Source organism: Elephantulus edwardii, unplaced genomic scaffold (genome assembly GCF_000299155.1).
Source record: "Elephantulus edwardii isolate Elephantulus edwardi_28Jun2011 unplaced genomic scaffold, EleEdw1.0 scaffold00081, whole genome shotgun sequence".
Classification (NCBI taxonomy): Eukaryota; Metazoa; Chordata; class Mammalia; order Macroscelidea; family Macroscelididae; genus Elephantulus; species Elephantulus edwardii.
Window position 1 is genome coordinate 10,435,629 of NW_006399831.1, and position 21,187 is coordinate 10,456,815.

At 37.5% G+C, this 21,187-nt stretch overlaps 1 pseudogene; it reads left to right on the forward strand.

Moving 5' to 3' along the window:
* The first annotated feature begins 4,603 nt into the window (after positions 1-4,603).
* The window catches only part of LOC102872038, a 26,956-nt pseudogene continuing 10,372 nt past the window's right edge, over positions 4,604-21,187 (forward strand).

Sequence of the window (21,187 nt, forward strand, 5' to 3'; positions counted from 1 at the left end):
ACCAGGAGACATTACATTGAGAAAGTCTACAATCAAGGACCTCTCCAAACTACTGAAGGGCAATGATGTTCATTTGAAGACTAAGGTGTGCCTGATTCACGCTATAATATTTTCAATCACTTACCATACATCTAAGACCCGGACAATTAATAAGGATTACAGAAGAAGAATCAATGGCTTTAAGCTGTGATTGTGGAAAAGAATACCAAATATGCCATGGACTGTCGTATAAGAACAATCAAACGTCTTGAAGAAAGTGCAGCCAGAATGCTCCCTGAAAGCAAAGATGACAAAGGTCCACCTTACATGCTTAGAGAATATAACAAGGAGAGCCTATTCTTTAGCAAAGGATATCATATTTGAAAGGTGGAGGGTCAGTGAAAGAGAGGAAGACCATCGGTGAGATGTATTGACACAGTAATTGCTGCAACAGGCTTGAGATATTTCAGAAATTGTGAGGTTTGCGCAAGATACTACAGGGTTCAGATCTGTTGTTCATAGGGTCACTATGAGTCATAATATACTCAGTGACACCTAGCAATAGACTACAACAATGAAAGAATGCAGTTTTTGTTAGGTACTATCAAGATGTTGTACATAGGGTTTTCAAAAGCCAGTTATATTTCAGATGTGGATGGCCTATCCATCCTAGTCTGTCTTAATTTGAATGTTCACTGTTAGAAGACTATCTTACAGACAAGTATTTTACCTAGCGGGTGAAAGACACTTCCCTTAAAGAAATAACCAACACATTCGCTGCCCACCCTCCCCAACCATGTGTGGCTTGTCTCTACCCTTTCACTGCTACCTCCCCATTTCTTGCACAATCGTTTACCTGGTCTTACCCTCCCTTCCCCAGCCATCTCTGAATATGATCAGTGATGCCTTGCACTACACACTGTTCTGGTTTCTTGCTTAGGAGGATGTAAGTCCAAATCCCATGTACCAACTTAAAAGAAAGATTTTTTGCTTGAGGCTGTACTGCAATTCCAAGATCCAGATATGTGTCTTCTAGATCTGATGATGCTGTGGTGATGGTTCAAAAGCCAGACCTCGAAGTAGATTTGAGATTGAGGATACATATCCTTTCCCAAAAGTTGAGGTTAAGCTAGCCGAGCTGACACCCTTCTGTTGTTACTGTTAGGTCTTCTCACTGGATTCAAGGAAGGGACCAGAGAGAAAGAGAGAAAGTTTAAAGTAACTTTATTAAGGGGGCTCCAGTGCAGGATTCCTTGGTCTGAAGAGAGAGAGATGAGGGGAGAACACAATATGGATTGAAGCTCAACATCAGGAAGACACAAATTCCCACCACTGGCCAATTGGCAGCACCATATTAGATGGAGAAGAGATTGAGGTTGTTAACAATTACAGCTTGCTCAGCTCCACAATCAAAACTCTTAATTAAAACCAGCAGTCAGGAAATTAAAAGATGAATTGCATTGGGAAAATCAGCTGTCATGGACCTCTCCAGAGTGCTGAAGAGCAATGATGTCAGTCTAGATACAAGGTGAGCCTAATTCAGCACATGGTCTTCTCAATTACTTCTGCTTCAGAGAGTTGGACAATAACTACGGATGACAGAAGAATAGATGCCTTCGAGTTGTGGTGCTGGAGAAGAGTCTTGAACATACCATAGACTGCCAAGAAAATAAATAAGTCTGTCTTAGAGAGGGTGAAGCCAAGTCTTTCCTGGAGGCTAGGATTTTGAAGCTCTGCCTCACTTTCTTTGGGCACATGGCCAGGAGAGATCAGTCCTTGGAGAAGGACATCATGCGCGGAAAGGTGATGGACAGCGCAGGAGAAAGAGACTCCAGATGAGATGGATTGATACAATAATTGGGGCAATGGGGGTTGGTGTATTGGAGTTAGTGAGACTGCCTCAGGACAGGGAAGGGTTCAGAGCTACTGTACATAGGGTCACTATACGTCACAAGCAACTCAATGGCATATAAAAACAATAACATATTACGATAGGTTTGGACGCAAGATTGACATCCACTTCCTAAATAACATGTCTCTGGAAACTCTATGAACTCTGATAAATGTTGATATTTGTAGAGGGGCTTCAAGACTTGTTCATAGGGTCGCTCTGAGTTATGCTCAACTTGAAGGCAATCAACAACATCAAGATGTATCCAATTCACAGCAATCCTAGGGTAGAGCAAAACTGAACACTGCCGTCTTAAATCATCTTCAAAATTGTTGATATGTTTCTATCTACTGTTGCAGTTTCTATGTTAATCCACTTCAGAACGGATCTTCCTCTTTTTCACTGACCCTCTACTTTTGATGCCTTTCTTTAGAGTTTGGTCTTTTCTCCAGTGAGTGATCTCTTCTAATAACATATTTAAAGTATATGAGACTAAATCTCACCATCTTAACTTCTAAAATTGTACTTCTTCCAAGACAGATTTGTTTGTCTTTCTTGAAGCCCACAGTACAATTACTTTTTGCCAATACCAAAGCATAATTCAAAACTGTAAATGTTTCTTTGGTCTTCCTTGTTCTTTGCCTAGCATGCACATGAGGTTATTGAAAACATCATAGCTTCTGTCAAGTGTAAAATATTGATATCCTAAGTGGTATCTTCCCTCTTTAATGTGTTAACATAGTCCTTTGAAGTAGTGTTGCAGCAAAGGTAATGTTTAAAGGATGAAAAGCAATTGGGAGAAATAATTATAAGTGAAGGCTGGTGGTTCTGGAATAATGAGAAATAATAATTTTATGAATAGTAATACATTGAAGTTAGAGTCAACAGAAGCCAGAACATCACTCTATTACATTTTCAGAACTCAGTTACCCAATAGAGTTGGCCTCATTAACTATACTGCTTAGTCAAAAACTCCTTAGCTCATAATTACATACTGATTTACTCTTCATATACCTAAATATTTTGAGGCAGAGTGGGGAAAAATTAAGTTGTACTTCAAATTATGAGGGGGAAAAAGAGAAAGATTGTTAAGAAAATTGAACAGATGGCAGACAAGACAAGAATAGCATGTTGATCAAGTCAGACTGAACAGAAGTGTGATACAAACAGCACAAGCTAGAGTCCCATATAATACAAAATTTGAAGTAACTGAGGACGATAAAGAGAATTGTAGTATGAGCCATTACATAAAATGTATGGAAACTATATTAAAACTATTATAAGACATATTTGAGATGTAGAGTATGTACAATGTTTTCATGCTAGTTAACACCTGTGCTGCGTGTTTGTTTGTTTGTTTGCAACAGCCCATCTTCTTGCATATTAACTTCCTATGCACACTATAGAAAGAGACCTTGATGCAATCTTTAGTATGTTCTGTAAGCAACCAAAGTTGTAGCATTCTGGGCAGTTCAAATCAACAAACAATTCTGCTAGCCAAGTGTATGCATGCTATGTGAGTTATATGCATCTTCTTTAAGTGGATGTGTCATATATGTGGGCGGGAGGAATATCTATCCTATGGAATAAATCAACTCCAAATTTAACTACTTAAATAAGAAGAATTATCTCAAAATTTATTTGGGTGAGGAATCTAAACACATCTTATCTGGATTCTTTTGGCTCAGAGTCTTGCAACCACTTTTGATTTTATAAACAGTAGGTCAGGATTATAGTTTTCCCACCTGGGGGAGAATCTGCTTCAAAGTTCATGGATATGACTTTTATGAGGTCTGGATTGTTGTCTGGAAATGTTAATTCCCTGACATGTGGGCCCCTGCACAATGTTAGTCATACCTTGACAACTTTGGTCCCCTTGAGCAAAAGTAGGGAGTGGATTGTAGGTTTCCAAACATTACATGTCAATAAATACAAGAAGAAATCATAATCTTGAATTCTAATTTCAGAAGTGACATGCCATTTCTTCTGCTATATTTCGTTGTTTAGAAACCCATATTGAAGGGGAAGAAGGATAAGAATATAACTCATATAGCATGCACACATATGCAAATCAGGTTGGTTCCAATTCATAGCAACCCTCCACTGGCTTTCTGAGGAGACTTTTCCTCTTTCTTTCTCCTGCAGAATTCCTGGTTGGTTTGAACTGCCCAGACTCCACAGCCTTTTGGCTGGTAGCAGAACACAATATGGACTCCACTACCAAGGTCCCTTCCTATAGTTGTGCTGTAACAAAAAAAATTAATATAGAATATTTACATGCAAGGGTATAAATACCAGTTGTCATTGTTAGGTACCTTCAAATCAAGTATGACTCATAGTGACCATTTAAACAGCCATTCTGAAATCTGCCTTATTCTGTGTTACCCTCTTATCTCTGATAAACTTTAGCCCACTGCTGAAATCACAGTAACAATTCATCTCACTTATGATGGGTGTTTTTCTTCTTTGTTGACTCTCCATCTTTCCAAGCATGATGTCCCTTTCCAAGGAATAGCCTCACATGTCCAAAGTATGAAAGACTAGCTTGGTTGTTCTTATCTCCTAGGAATACTCTGGCCACAACCTTTCCAGGACATATCTGTTTGGATTTTTTTTTAAGTCTGTGGGATATTCTTGATGGTCCAGTACCACAACTCAAAGGCATCAATTCATCTTCTGTCATCCTTATTCATTGTTCAGTTTGCTGATGCACAGCAAGTGATTGAGAAGACCATGCCTGAATCAATACCAGTAAGTCAAGATAATTTCAACAGTCTCTGAGATGGTCTAGCCCAGAATACTATATAGTATAAAACTTAAGGTGATAGTCACTTAAATAGTAATTAAAGTACTTTTATTATGTAATTACATAAATAATAATAACAACTATATATAAATAATCAGTTTTCACCAATAATAGGTATATCTTAAATTGTCATCCCATCTACATGATTAACTAATCAATACTCATCAATTATTCTGAGGTCACCTTTTTATACATTTTAAAATTCAATTATAAAATTCTGGATTATAGAAAAAAATTTTGGGATAGCAGTGATTAAATAGTAACAACAACAAAATGGTACATAATGTATCCTAAAAGGTAGTCTATGTCCTTTTCTGAATTTCCAAGTAGAGTAATATGATCCTTTGTATAATTTCAAATAGATATAAGCATCACTTTAATTTTATTTAGAAAATAAGCAATTAAGAAGTAATGGGATATTTTATAAGAAAACCAAACAAAATATCTAATTTCCCTTAAAAATTTATATTTTCTTAATGAAGTGAATATAAAGGTATGAGTAATTGGGGGTTTTATTACTATACAAAGTCCTTTAATATCTCCATATTTGCATGGCATCTGTATGTATTGTTTGGTTTTAATTAGAAAGCACATCTTGAGGAAAATAGACATCAGGAAAGGGGTCTACAATCAGCTGAGAGATTCACTGCCAAAGCCAGAATATTGAGGTGCTGGGGAGGGAGGGGCCTGCAACTCCTCTGGAGAGAAACTCCAATTTGGGAACTTGACCACAGAGTCATTTTGAAGACCAAAAAGGACAACAGAATTTAAGAAAGGGGACTGTAATCAGGTGAAAGACTCACTCCCACAGCCTGCTTATTGAAATGCTAAGAAGGGAGCTGCTTGAAGTGCTGGGGAGAAAACTGCCTACAATCCTTCTAGACATAAACTGCTTCTGTTAGAATGCTGACTGTGTCACCCTGCACAACAAAGAGGGCAAAAGTCAATGAGGCGGGACTGTAATGAGTTGAAAGACTCACTTCCACAGTAGCACACTGAAGTATTTAAAAGGGAACTACCTGAAGTATATTGGACAGAAACTGCTTTAGTTGGAGAACCTGGTCACTCTATTCCACAGACCAAAGAGGACAAGAGAATTAAAGAAAGGGGACTGTATTCAGGTAAGACACTCATTCCCACAGTCTGTACATTGAAGTGTTAGGGGGAGAAAGAGTTACTGTAACGGCCCTCTAAAGAAACTGCACTAGTTGGGGAACCTGGTCACACCACTCTGCAGACCAAAGATAACAAAGGATATTAGGAAACAGGGCTACAGACCTGAGAGAATCTGAAGGACTTAAATAAAGTCAAACTTACCTGCTCCACACTCCAGAAAGAAATTACAGTAACGTGAGTTGCCCACTCACATAGATAGAACACTTTAAGTCTGCAACAACTCAGTAACCTCATAAAGAACTGTCAAAAACCTACACAGACACAATAAAAACAGCATAAACCATACCAAGAAAAGCATCATATAATGTCAAGAAAGCAGCAGGCAGTTTCAAACACTGTGAAAAAATAAAATAAGTCAACTCCAAAAAAGCAGAACAAATTGCAAATACAATGAATACCCCAGAGCTAGGGAAGCAGAAGAAATATATTGATGTGCAGTTGTATGGACAGCTACTGAAGAAGGTACAAATGATTGAAAACAGAATAAAAGCCATAAATAAAGCAAATATCAAAGAAATAGGGAAAGAGAAGAAATATGTTGATGTGGAGTAATACGAAGAGCTACAAATGAGGGTTCCAATGATGGAAGGAAGAACAGGAGTCATAAATAAAGTGAATAATCCACAGACCAGGAGCCAGATGAAATATATTGACCTGGAGGAACATCAATAACTACAGAAGAAATTGAAAAAGATTAAAGATGGAAAAAAATCATTGAAACTATACATAAAGAGGCACAAGGACTGAAAAAAATGACAGTGAGGGAAGAGACAACACAGTAATGGAAAGAGCAGAAAAACAAAGCATGAAAATGCAATCCAGAATATCAAGATTGATACGGCAAAAGTTTGTAACATGCTAAAGGCATAAAAAAGCAGAAGATGGAACAGAGAGTCAGTGAGCTGGAAGACATTGATGTTCAACGGAAATGCAGTAGAAGATAAAACAGAAGGAATTTGGAAGGAAAATGAAGAAAACAGAATCATGTGAGACAAAATTAAAAGGGAAAATATAAAAATGATCATAATTCTAGAACATGCAGGGGGTAGAGAACATTGCTGAAGTGGTATTAGAAGAAAACTTGTCACATATTATGAAAAATGAAGGCATTCACATTCAAGAAGCTCAGCAAACCCCAAACAGATTGCTGTTGTTGTTTTCATGTGCCATTGAGTCATGTATGACACATAGTGACCCTATGTACAAAAGATCTGAACCCTGTTCTATTCATCCTCACATTTCCTGACCCATAAGAGTATATTGCAGAAGTTGCCATGTCAATCCACCAGGCTGAAGGTCTTCTTCTCCTTCACCAAACCTCCACCCTTCCTAGAATCATGTCCTTCTCCAAGGGGTTGAGGGGACAACACAAAAAAATATTATCAACAGATAGTATAGTCAAATTCTCTAAAATCAAAGACAGGGATGAAATATTAAAAGCAGTGCAAGAAAAAGAGAGTCATCTATAAAGTAAAACCAATTAGACTAATCTCTGATTTCTCAGCAGAAACCATGACAGCAAGAAGGCAATGAGATGGCATATACAGAGGTTGAAAGAAAACAATTACCAGTCAAGGATCCTAGAAAAACTATCCATCAAATATGGAGGAAAATTAGATCATTTAGGCACTTAAGTAATTTAAGAAAATAAGACCAACTCTACAAGAAATGTTAAGGGAAGTCCTTCACATGAAGACACAAAAGAAAGGTGAATGGACCATAGTAACTAGAAACAACAGGAAAAGAAACAATATGGTAGCAATATGATAGTGATAAAACCTGACCTGTTAATTATCACATTTAATGTGAATGGCTTCAATGCATCAATTAAAAGAAAAAGAGTAGCAGAATGGATAAAAAAACCAAAGTTCATCAATATGTATCTCATGAGAGACACATCTAAGAAATGACGAAAAAGATAGACTAAAAACTCAGAGGCTCCTTCCAGCGAGGAGCGGAAAGTAGCGAGGAAGATGGTGAGGGCAAGACTCATGATGGGACAATAGCCATCAGCGACATCCCCAGACTGATAGCAACAGGAGCCCCCAGGAGCAATGAGCAGTACAACGTGGGAATGTTGGGGACACTCGCGCTGGACACCTCCCACGCTGACACCTTCAGCAGCAGCATTTCGAGAGTAGAAACTTTGATGAGACCTCCAGAGACAAGAAGCGATCTGGCCACAGTGACAGCAATGGCTTTGCCAGCCACATCAATTTCCCAGATCTGGTACAGCAGAGCCATTCCCTGGCTGGAACCCCAACCGAGGACCTGGGGCATGTCTCCACTCACACCCAAGAGGTGGACACCAGCACTGAGTATGGAATGGGAAGCAGCACCAAAGCCTCCTTCACCCACTTTGTGGACCCTAGAGTATACCAGACGTCTCCCACCAACGAAGACGAAGAGGATGAAGAATCAGCCGCAGCAGCTCTGTTTACTAGTGAACTTCTTAGGCAAGAACAGGCCAAACTCAATGAAGCAAGGAAGATTTCTGTGGTAAACGTAAACCCAACCAACATTCGCCCTCACAGTAACACACCGGAAATCAGAAAATACAGGAAGCGATTCAACTCAGAAACCTTTTGTGCAGCTCTGTAGGGTGTCAACCGCTTGGTGGAATTTGAGAATGGCCTGATGCTTCTGGACTGCAATGGACAAGGCAAAGTCTATAATCTCATCAATCGGAGAAGTATCCAACAGATGGATGTGCTCGAGGGATTAAATGTCCTTGTGACAATATCAGGAAAGAAGAATAAGTTACAAGTTTACTATCTTTCATGGTTAAGGAACATCATATTACACAATGACCCCAAAGTAGAGAAGAAACAAGGCTGGATTACTGTTGGAGACTTGGAAGGCTGTATACATCACAAAGTGGTTAAACATGAAAGGATCAAATTCTTGGTGATTGCCTTAAAGAATGCTGTGAAGATACATACATGCTTGGGCCCCTAAATCATATATTAAGTTCATGGCTGTTAAGTCTTTTCCAGATCTCCAACACAAGCCTCTGCTTGTTGACCTCACAGTAGAAGAAGGTCAAATACTACAGGTTATTTTTGGTTCATACACTGATTTCCATGTACTTGATGTTGATTCAGGAAACTCTTACTATTTATACAGACCATCTCATATTCAGGGCAATATCACTCCTCACGCTATTGTCATCTTGCCTAAAACAGAGGAAGATGTTTGTGTGCTATGAGGGTGACACGGTGTATGTAAACACCTACAGCCGAATAACGAAGGATATGGTACTTCAATGGGGAGAAATGCCCATGTCTGTGGGTAGGTTAACCATTCCTTATCTCCTTCAGCAGTTACAAGCCCCAAATGAAACAAAACTCAAGAAATGTGAAACAACTATTTGCACCAAAAAAAAAAAAAGTGTGAATAACACTTTGTAAGACTTTAAAAACAAACAAACAAAACAAAAACAAAACTCAGAGGCTGGAAAAAGTATACCAAGAAAATTAAACCTACAAAAAAAGCAGGAGTGGCAACACTAATATCTGATAAAATAGACTTCAGGATAAAAAGTACCACAGAGAAAAGAAAGGGCACTATGTTGATTAAAATTACAGTATATAAAGAAGACATAACCTTGCTTAATATTTACATATCCAATTATAGATCAGCAAAATACATAAAACAATGGTTAACAGATTTAAGAAATAAGTAGACAGCACCACAATAGTGGTAGGAGACTTTAACATATTCTCTCACTAAAGGATAAATCAGCTTGGAAGAAATTTAACAGGTGTAGAAGATCTAAACTATACAATAAGCCAATTCAACCCTGTAGATGTGTTTAGGGTACCGCAGCCAACTAAAATTCAATTACTACTTCTAAAGTGCACATAGTACATTTTCAAGACCTAATCATATATTAGGACACAAAGCAAGCCTCAACAAATAAAAAACACTGAAATAATACAAAGTATCTAAATAATACAAAGTATCTTTTCAGACCGTAGTGCGTAAGACTAGAAATTAATGACAAGAAGGTAAAGCTTATATTACCACACATGGAAAAAAAATAACACACTCCTAGAATACAATTGGGTTATAGATGAAATTTTAAAAGTTCCTTGAAACCAAAGATAATGAAAATACAACATAGCAAAACCGCTGGAATACAGCTAAGGCAGTCCTAAGGGGACAATTTATAACAACAAGAGATACAACAACAAGTGATAGAAAAGATATTTTTTAAAGAAAACTGAAAAACACTACCGTAAGAAAAAATAAGAGACCTAAATAAGTAGGAAAATGTTTCTTATTCATGTATGATGCTGTTGTTATGTGATGTCAAGTTGCTTGTGGCACAGAGCGACTCTATATGCACAGAAGCTATGAAGCCTGAGCCCATCTTACTGTTTCAAGCATACCTACTTTCATTACCCCAGTTACTGTTCCAATTCATCTCATCTAGGGTCTCTCTCTCCTGCATTGTCCCTCCACCCTTCCAAGTTTATCCTTGGAGGCAAGGGCTTTTAAGCTCTCTTTTACTTACTTAGGGGATGTGGACAGGAGGGACCAGTCCTTACAGAAGGACATCATTGGGAAGAGGGAGGAATAGCGCAGGAGAGAGGATCCTAAATGAGATAGATTGACAATTTAACTGGGGTGATGGGATTAGGTGTGTCAGAGTCAGTGAGACTGGCTCAGGATAGGGTAGGGTTCAGAGCTGTTGTACATAGGGTCTCTATGTGTAGCAGGCAACTCGATGGCACATAACAACAACGATACTCAGAATTGGATAACCAGAACTTTCTTCCTAGTTCATCTTTATCTGAGAGATCTATTGCAATTTGGCAACCTATAAGCCTCTCCTAGAAAAGAGGTGACTATGCATGATGGGCATTGACCAGGAAACAAACCTGTGGTCCCACAAGAAAGGCATGGATTCTACCACTGAAGATATTAGTTCCCCCACAGTAATCTTTAAAGGATGGTGAGGGAAATGGAAAGAACTTGTTCAAATTTGTGTTCGAATTTGCATTCAAGTTTTGTAAATAAACTAGTAGAGAAAAAATATTACATATTTTAATATTAAAATTATAATATTGATAATAAATATGAAGTTAATTTAATGACTCATTAAAAATCATACTTTATTTTATACTAATAATAATTAAAAGATATTAAATTGGTTTAATATCATCTCCTGGTGAAATTACAGGATGGTTCAGTCACATTTTAACACTTTATTAGATGCTGCTTCAATGATGCTGCTGCCACTTTCTTTGTTCCCTCCTCACAACAGTCTCATTTAGCTTACTTGATCAGTCCTCTGTTCCATAAGCTTTATTCTCCATTAACAGCTGTGCTCCTTGAATATAAGTATAATGGCTTGAAATCCTTCTTTATTTTTCATCTTCTGATTCATTTATTACTTTTCCTATTAAAATACCTCTTTCATTAGTTTATGATGGATTATGTAGAATACTGTACATCATATATTAAAGGCCCATTAACACCAATCTTAATATAAACAAGATTCTCATACAACATAATTTTCTTTCCTTCTGTCTCTATCTCTCTACCTATCCCTCCTTCCACTTTGTGTTTCAGAATCCATTGTAACCTGAGGACTGGAAATAACTGTAATTCACAGGTTCTGCATATTCACCATCACCTTGAACAAAGGGAATGAAGTATGGAAAATAATCAAACTCTTACATTGCTACTATGTTTCTGTACTAGATTCCACCCAACAGGAATATTCGAAATTGTTACTGTTGTTATAAATTGTTGTTGGGTACCATCGAGTCAGAATCACCTATAGTTAACCTTTTAGGGGTTTTCAGAAGCACTTAATTGCATAGGAGGAGATTGTCCCTCCTTCCCCATGGAGCAGCTGGTGGTCTCAAACTGCATGCCTTCAGGATTGTAGCACAGCTTCATCCCACTAGGCTACCAGCGCTCCCTTATGATAAGTTACTCATCTCAGCTTTTACTTCGTACAGCAAAGTAAAAAAAAAAGTTGCAAAATGTTAATAAGTTATGATCATAAAAATATTATAGTGAAAATAGGCATCATAGATAATGTATTTATTTATAAACATCCAAACCCATTATGAGATAGTCCCCGAAGATACAGGCATGAATAAAGTAAACTTGTACACACAGTCCTTACTTATTGATATGGTTAGTATTTGTTGTTGTGTAACATCTAGTCAGAACTGACCTGTAATTGAACTGTCAATGGGTTTTCAGAGGCAGTTTAATCAAACAAGAGGAGATTTCCCATCTTTCTCCTATGCTACAGTTGATGGACTTGAATCCTGTGCCTTTGGGATGGTAGTGCATCTCCTTACCAGTAAAGAAAAGAAAACCACAACTAAGTCATAACATAAATATGAACATTATGTAATAGTGGAATGTGAGAGCACTAAATGGAAGATGGCTGCATAATTATGTAACAGCCAGATTATATCATATGTAACTTATGTGCAAGTGAAATTAATAATAAAAATGCTTAATTTTAATTTATTACATTAATTTCTAATTAAGAAAAACTATTATTATTAATCTATATATTATTGCATTAAGTTTTTATTATTACTCTCATTTACATGATTCTCACTGACAATCATGGCCAAGCCAGGTTGACACTTAAACATCATGACTAGGGTTACTTCTATTTTGCACCTGGACATTTGTTACTGCTAGATGTGTACTGTTAATGCACCAAACAATGAGAGAGCAGTTTTTTCACCATTGTCATAAATATGAAGTATTGCTCAATGAGATATTAGGTACAGAGTAAGTATATTTTGAAATATTACAAAAGATGCTGCTAAATAATTCAACTCTGTATGTATACATCCCTAATAGAAAGTCAAATGCAATGTGTTAAAAACATCAGTAATTTTGAAGTGTTTCTGTTTGAAATATAGGAAAGCAATGCATTTTGAAACATGCAATTTATGTTTCTATTGCCTCCAGAAACTCTATGAGCTTACAGAAATGACCAAAGTTATACAAGTGTTCAGATCTTTCATTCATAAGGTCACTACGAGTGGTCTATGACTTGACAACACTTAACAACAAAAACAAAATAGAGAGAGCTCTGTTGGCCTAGTGGATAGAAAGTTATGCTACCAAGCCAAAGGTGGGTGATTTTAATCTGTGGCACTCAGGCCTGACTTTAATTGTTTTTGGTCATTCTTCTAAGTGGTGTAGTGTTGGTCTGTCCATTTGCTGTACAGAGGTAACTCATGGTTGCTGTGATGCTAACCACTGTGCCACTGATGTGCCAATTGTGATTATGGTTATCCATGGTGGACAGTGTTTGGTGGAGCTCCCTGATTAAAACAAGCTTGGAAGCAGGAGTGACATCTACTTCTGAAATAGCTTGACTCTGGAAACTCTATGAACTTGGAGAAATGTTATGCAAGTGAAAGTTATGAAAGAATGTTGAAAGTTATGCAAGTGTTCAAGTCTTTCATTCATAGGTTTCCTATGAGTTGCCTATGACTCAATGGCACTTAACAATAACAATAGCAATGGGGGAGAAGGGTAATTTGATAGCTGTGTGTCTAATATTGTTGGAAATCTATATTCTCCTTAGATCTTTTGATGTACTACTAAACATTTGATCTGTAAGTCATATTAACTAAAATTTGGTATCAGATCATATTATGATCAATTGTTTTTAGTCTAAATGCTTAGGATTTTAAGCAGATGATTGTTCTTCTATGAAAAATATAAACACAAAGTAAGATACATTGGTTGTAATCATGCATAAGATAATTTTTGTATGCCTATTAGATAATCATAACATTATATTTTACCAACATACATCCACATTGAAAGAGAGTGTTAGTTTTGATCAGGTAGGTATCTGAAGCGGCCAGATTTTTATATCAGGAATTGTATTCTTCTGGCCACCTGGGGAAATAAGCAGCCAGGAAAATCTGGCTCGGGCTGGAAAAAGACTAATGCACTAATATTTATTTATGAAAGCATCGTATATTCTGCTCTTCCAGGAATTATTGCAGGATGAGTTTCACTGCAGTGTATGTAAGGTGAAAACAGAATCTAGAATGTTATCCTACATGGCAATGCCATAATCAACCACTGAAAAAAAGTGAATGATTTTTTCTCTTATTGTTTTAAAAAAGTATGTTTATTATTAATCTCATTTACATTTTTAAGATGGAGAAATTTGAGTCAGGTAATATATTGTTAGATAGACGGATAGAATGGATGAAAGGTTTTTTGAAGATTAATCAGAAAATTGGAAAGGAAGACATTAGATTAACAGTCTCCGTATCTACATAAAGAGAAAGGTTCACATAGCTTAATTTAATGTGCTTCATCTTCCAGAGTTTATTCATGTAAATATCCTTGGTGAGCTCATTGCTTTCTGCTAAAGAAAGCCTCTGCTTTCTTTTTGAGTAGTATAATCAAATGACCCATCAAATTAATTAATAGAATTTTAATCTAGTTCAGCTAGCATGCTAATTAACTTGTCAAGTATATACACAAAGTTGCCAGGCAAGTTATTTTTAAAAGTCTTTGCAAATGTGTATATACAATTGTAAAAGCATGAAATGTCTTGAGCTTTAGAATAATGGCTGAGGAGAGAAGAATGCAAGAAAACAAAGAAACAAAAAAAGAAACGTGAACAGCAGGCCAGGAAAAAAAATCAACATTTTCATTAGGCTTCCTGACTCCAATGTTATCTGTGATTATCAGTGTTAAACTTACCTTACATCCAGATGTGTTTAGAAGCTGTATGTTTGGCTCCAACTTATAGTGACCTTATGCACAACAGAGCAGAATGTTGTGTCCAGTCCTATGTCGTCTTTCAAGATGGTTGGGACACTTGAGAATATTCTCATGACTGTTGTGTTCATCTAGCTCATTGAAGTTTCTCTTATTTTCATTGACCAACTACTTTCCAGTCATGATATTAATTTCTAGTGATTAGTCTTTCTTGATGATAAGTCAAACTAAAGAAGTTAAAATCTAGAAAACATCGCATCCAGCCCTTGATCCTTAAACTTTATCTTTGTGTTTTCAACACGTACAGAATGAAGATAGTTTGTACAAATATTTCTTTTCTGTATCTTCAATTTTAATTTCCTCCTACTCTATACTCTAGTATCACTCAACCATATTTTTTCCCTTCACGTGGAAAATATGCGTTATACATTGTTTGTTGTTCCTTGTACAATATTTTACCTTGTTCACCCCATGTAAAAATATACCTTGGCCATCCTTCTCATTACGAATATCGTTTACTAGTTACTTGTTTATATAATTATTTTACTCTCTGGCTTGAAATTGACAATATTCCCATTAGAAGGATCAATGCCACTGTATGACCTGGTGTATTAACGATGCTCAATACACATTGAATAAAACACTGTCTTTTCAATCATTTGCTATATATCTAAGAGCTGGACTGTGAATAAGGATCACAGAAGAAGAATTAATGCCTTTGAACCGTGGGGTTGGAGAAGAGTAATGAATATTCTGTGGACTGCCAGAAGAACAAACAGATATGTGTTGGAGGAAGTGCAGCCAGAGTGCTCTATGGAGGCAAAGATGGTCAAGCTTTGTATTACATACTTTTGGCATGTTGTCAGAAGAGGTTATTTCTTGGAAATGGAAATCATGCTTGGGAAGGTAAAAGTCAGTGAAAGTGAGGAAACCCTTAACCAGATGGGCTGACATGGAGACTGCAGCAATTGGCTTATGTATGTCAGAGATAATGAGGATGGTACAGGATAGAACAGGATAGGATAGGATCTATCATTTATAGGGTCAGTATGAGTTGTACTCAACTTAATGGCACCTAAGATTTCTATTGAAAAATAGAGTGCCATATTTGAGCCTAATTCTCTCTGATCTTAGAAAAGATATTTCATGTGCTATTTGTTAAATGTAAAGCTTTTGTTAATATTTGCATTGTACCAGAGAGCACTTGGGTGGTACAAAACAATTAAAGCACTCAACTGCTCAAAGTTCGTAGCACCTTGGGAGAAAGATGTAGTGATGTATTTCTTAAAATTTAACAATTGAACACTATGAAACAGAGTTACACCCTGACAGACTTTGGGTCACCAAGTCTACAAATATTCCTGCTAAGCAATTAGTTTTAATTGTATCTATTACTTAATATATTAAGATTTATATTATACACTCTTATTTTCTCAAGATTTTGCCATAGATATTTAAAAACACACAAAATAAAACAATGTAATGAGCACATAAATTAGTATCTTATCAGTGTTCTTCATTTGTCTCCTCAGCTCTATAGGAATTCTCAGTAATTACATTTCACATGTAAAGACAGTGTGAAGACTAAGGTATGCCTGATTCAGGGAATGGTCTTTTCCATTATTTGCTATACATATGAAATGGTGCATCATGATGATGAATAAAGGTGACAGAAGAATCGATGCCTTTGAGTTGTGGTGCTGGAGAAGAGTGCTGACGATCCAGTGGAAGGCCAAAAGAAAGAGCAAGTCTGTGTTGGCAAAAGTGCAACAGGAGCTATCCTTGGAGGCAAGAATTACCAAGCTGTATTTTTCATACTTTGGACACGTTAGCAGGAGAGTCTATTCCTTGGAAAGTTATACCATGCTTGGAAGGGTGGAGTGTCAGCAAATAGAGGAAGACCTCCATTGATGGATTGGCAATGGGCTCAAGTATATCAGCAATAGAAAGGATAAGGACAGCACAAGATAGGAAAGCATTAAGGTCTGTTGTTCACACGGTCACTATGAGTTGTACTTGACTCAACAATACCTAACAATAACAATTTAGAAATATTCATAATGGGCTGGTAAATTATTTTAACATTTTTGACCATTATAAGAACTGACTGCTGTTGAGTGAACTTTGTCTCATGGCACCCTTCTACTGAGTTTCTGAAGTTATAAATCTTTATAGGGGAAAACTTCCCACCAGTTAGCAACAACTTATAACATGTTACACTGCCAGTACTCTTTAATAACTCATTTTAAGGAGAAATCTAAATTCTAAAACCATGTTTAATATGGTTAAATAACTGATATTCTATCTACTAAGTGGATATTTCTTCTGACAATAACTGGCAGTTCAATGAAAATTAACAGTCTGCAATCTTGGAGAAGGACTTTGTGTCCAGGTCAGGACTGAATGATATGAAAAGAAGTCTGAGAGGATTGTTTCAAACACTGTGGCTATGCCAATAAATGAAAGCTCCTAATCTCCCCATTATCATATGCACTACATTCCTATCTACATTTTTTTCAGAAAATGTTAGTCTTTTCTCCAGAATTTGCAAATATAACCTTAGAGAAATGAAATAAATAGCTCTGTTTCAAAATTGTCAAGCTTATTTCAATTGCTGCAACAGTAAGTAATCCTTTTTCTAAATATATATAGTTTTTAAATAACCCAGAACACTCAAAGTCAATATTAAAAGTTGAAAGCAATAAATCTAAAGGTGGACAACCTGTTCCCAAGATGAGTTACAGACACAATAGCTTCATTCTCGGAATTTTCTCTTATTCTCAGGAGGAACACTTGTGAATCTTCTAGGAATATTAGCTAAAGCCATAAAACAGATGAAAGCCTGTTCAAGTTAAAGGCATAGTGTTCCTTAACATATGTAAAACAATATGATGTTTTGTTGTTGTGAGATGTCTTTGAGTCAAATAAGACTTATAGCAATGCTGTGAACAACTTTAATCCTGTCTATCCTGTGCCATCCTCATCATCTCTGATACTTATGAGCCCATAGCTACAGTCACCTAGTTGGGAATCTTCCTTGCTTTCACCAACTTTCAACCATTACAAGGTGTGATCTCTCCTAGCAACATTCCCAAAATGTGTGAGCTGGAGCCTTGCCATTCTCGCCTCCAAGTAGAATTCTGGCTGCACTTTTTCCAAGACACATCTGGTTGTGCTAGTGGAATTCCACAGGATTTCCAGTACTTTTCTCCAACATCCTAACTCAAAGGCATCAAGTCTATTTCTGTCATCATTATTAACTGCCCAGCTCTCATAAGCCTTACAAGTGACTGAAAAAAACATGGTCTGAATCAGGTGCTCTTTAGTCTTCAAAATAGCATCTTTGCTCTTCCTCATTTTAGAGAGGCCCCTGATAGCAGACTTACCCAAAGCAATGGATCTCCTGATCTCATGATTGCTGGTGCCAAGGGTGTTGATTTTGGATCCAAATAAGGTGAAATCATTAAGCTCTATGTAGATTCAAATCATTAGGGAGCTCTGGTGGCCTAGTGGCAAGAAGCAGTGCTGCTATCCCAAAGGCAAATAATTAGAATCCACCAACTCCTGCACAGAAGAAAACTGAACATTCTCCTCCCCTATAACTTACTGTCTCTTAAAACTCTTTAGAGTATCAGTTATGAGTTGGTTCCAACTTCATGGCACACAATAACAGGACGAAAACAATACAGATCATAATATAATAAATACTTATTATTAACAGAAATACTTCATTAATAAAAATAAATTCTAAAAAATTAACAATTATTTGTGCACTTTTGAATGCATGAAATATTGAATTATGTGAGAAGAAAGTAAATGTTGATAATGTAGCTAAAAATATTAATCATTCCAGAGGTGAGCAGTTCAAATCCACCAGATGCTCTGCTGGAAAAGGCGGGACAATCTCCTCCTGTACCAGTGAGATCTGATTTGATGGTATGCACAGAAAAAATAATGAAAAATAAAATAGTAATAATCAGATATTTGTATAATTATCTGGTAGTTCAAATTTGTTGGTTTGTTTTGGTTGCCCAAGTTCTCTTTAGAGTATTCTGGGTGTCTAAGATTTATCATTCAAATAAATCTTAGATATCTTTTCCAGTCAATGATTAACTCTTTATTTTGAGCAGAAGTAATGCTTGTTGAAAGAGAGGAGGATTTGAAACACTTGTTACAGAAGATCAAGGAATGCAGCCTTATGTATGGATTGCATCTTAATAACAAGAAAACAAAGATTCTTACCACTGGACCAATCAATAGGCAGCATCATGATGGATGGAGAGGAGATTCAAACTGTCAACAGCTTCATCTTGCTTGGATCCACAATTAACACCCAACTAGTAGTCAGGAAATAATGAAATGCTTTGAACAGGGAAATTCTGCAGTTAGGGACCTCTCCAAATTACTGAGGAGTAATGATGTCAGTTTGAAGACTTCTAATTCAGGCCATAGTTTTTCTAGTGACTTGTTATGCATCTGAAAGCTGGACAATGGATAAGGATGACAGGGAAAGAATCAATAGCTTTGAGCTGTGGTGTTAAGGAAGAGCACTGAATATCCCATGGACAGCCAAAAGAACAACATGGACAGCCAAAAGAACAAAGAGATATGTCTTGGAGAAGGTGCAGCCAGAGTGCTCTTTGGAGGCAACAATGAAGAGACTTTGCCTCCCATACTTTGGATATGTTGCTAGGAGCTGCTATTCCTAGGAGAGAGACATGATGGTGGGAAGGGTGGAGGGTCTGCAAAGGAGAGGTGGATTGACATAGTGACTGCTACAATGGGTTCTTGTGAATTAGGAAGTGTGAGGATGGCACAGGATAGAACAAGGTTCAGATCTTTTGTTCATAGGGTCGCTGTGAGTTGGACTCAACTTGATGTGCACCTAACAACCACAAGAACAAGTGTTGTATTAAGGAGAGATGATTAGGAAAAGGTAAAAGCCCCACCCTACTAGAGGCTTATATAAGCTCATGGGACCTCAGTGCCAGCTACCTTTTCCTCTGTAAAAGCTTGTTTGACTGAGACAAAACTTCCAGCTCTTCACCAGACTGCATCATTCACAGTCACTATCTCTCTGGAGACTAAGGTGCATCTGATACAGGCTTTGGTCTTCCCAATCACTTGTTATGCATCAGAGAGTTGGACAATGACCAAGGAGGATAGAAGGAGAATTGATGCCTCTGAGCTGTGGTGCTGGAGAAGAGTATTGAGAATACCATGGACTGCTAGGAAAACAAACAGACTTGTCCTGGAAAGGGTTAAACCGGGTGGCTCCTTGGAGGCAAGGATTCTGAGGCTCCGTCTAACATACTTTGGACATGTTGTAAGGAGAGACCAGTCCTTGGAGAGGGACATCATGCTTGGGAGGGTGGAGGGACAGCGCAGGAGAGGAAGGCCCTCTATGAGGTGGATTGATTCAGTGACTGGGATAATTGGGATGGGAGTGTCAGAGACAGTGCGATAGGCACAGGACAGAGCGGAGTTTAGGGCTGTTATACATAGTGTCGCTATGAGTCGCAGGCGACTCGACGGCACATAACAACAACAACATCTATTTGTGCCACAAGTGACAGTCTACTAGATCCTGGACCATCACTCACCAGTTTCTCCAAAGCCAGCCCACATACTTACAGCGATATGAGTCATTCCCTTTACAGGTCTGAGTCTCTGGGAGACTTCTAGCAAATCAAAACCCAAGAGCCATAGAGGGATCATGGAACTGAGCCAAGGTTGGAACTGTCCACGTTAGAAATTATGGACAACATACAGCTTGTTAAGCATTTGGGACTACATTGATCTGAGACTTTTCATAAATAGCCTGCTATTAATCTTAGCAGGGTGAATTATAAAGACAAGTATATAAATACAAAATGTGTTATTGCTGACAATGAACCTTAGGAAAAAAAACAAACCAAAATTGCTTTTATAATATGCTAGTTGTTCTTAAAAAAAATAAGAACGATTTATTTTGTTTTTGTCACTTTGCTTTATTTTTACTTTAAATCATGCATGCCAATATTAACCATAACATCTACCATACGAGTTTTCGATTTTGTTGCTTACTGCCAGGTCAGATCCAACACATAGCTGATCCTCAAATGGGTTTCCAGAGGCAGTTAATTGCATGGGAGGAAATTGCCCATTTTGCTCCCTCAGAGCCGCTGGTAGCCTCGAACCACGTGCCTTTGGAATTGTAGTGGAGCTTCTTGCCAGTAGGCCACCAGAGTTCCCTGAGTTGAAATTAAGAAGATTAAAATGTACATATTTTTGCACTGGTGTTTTATATATACAAACACACAACTTAGCATGTTGTTGTTGTTATGTGCAGTCAGGGCATTTGCAACTCATAGCGACCCTATGCACAGCAGCCATAAACCCTGCTCTATCCTGCACCAACCACACTGCCTCCGACACACCCATCTCGATTACGCCAGTCACCACATGAATCCATCTCCTAGAAGGTCTTCCCCTCGTGCACCATTCCTCAACCCTCCCAAGCATGATGTCCCTCTCCAAGGACCCAGCCCTCCTGGCAACATGTCCAAAGTATGTCAGACGAAGCCCCAGAATCCTTGCCTCCAAAGAGTTGC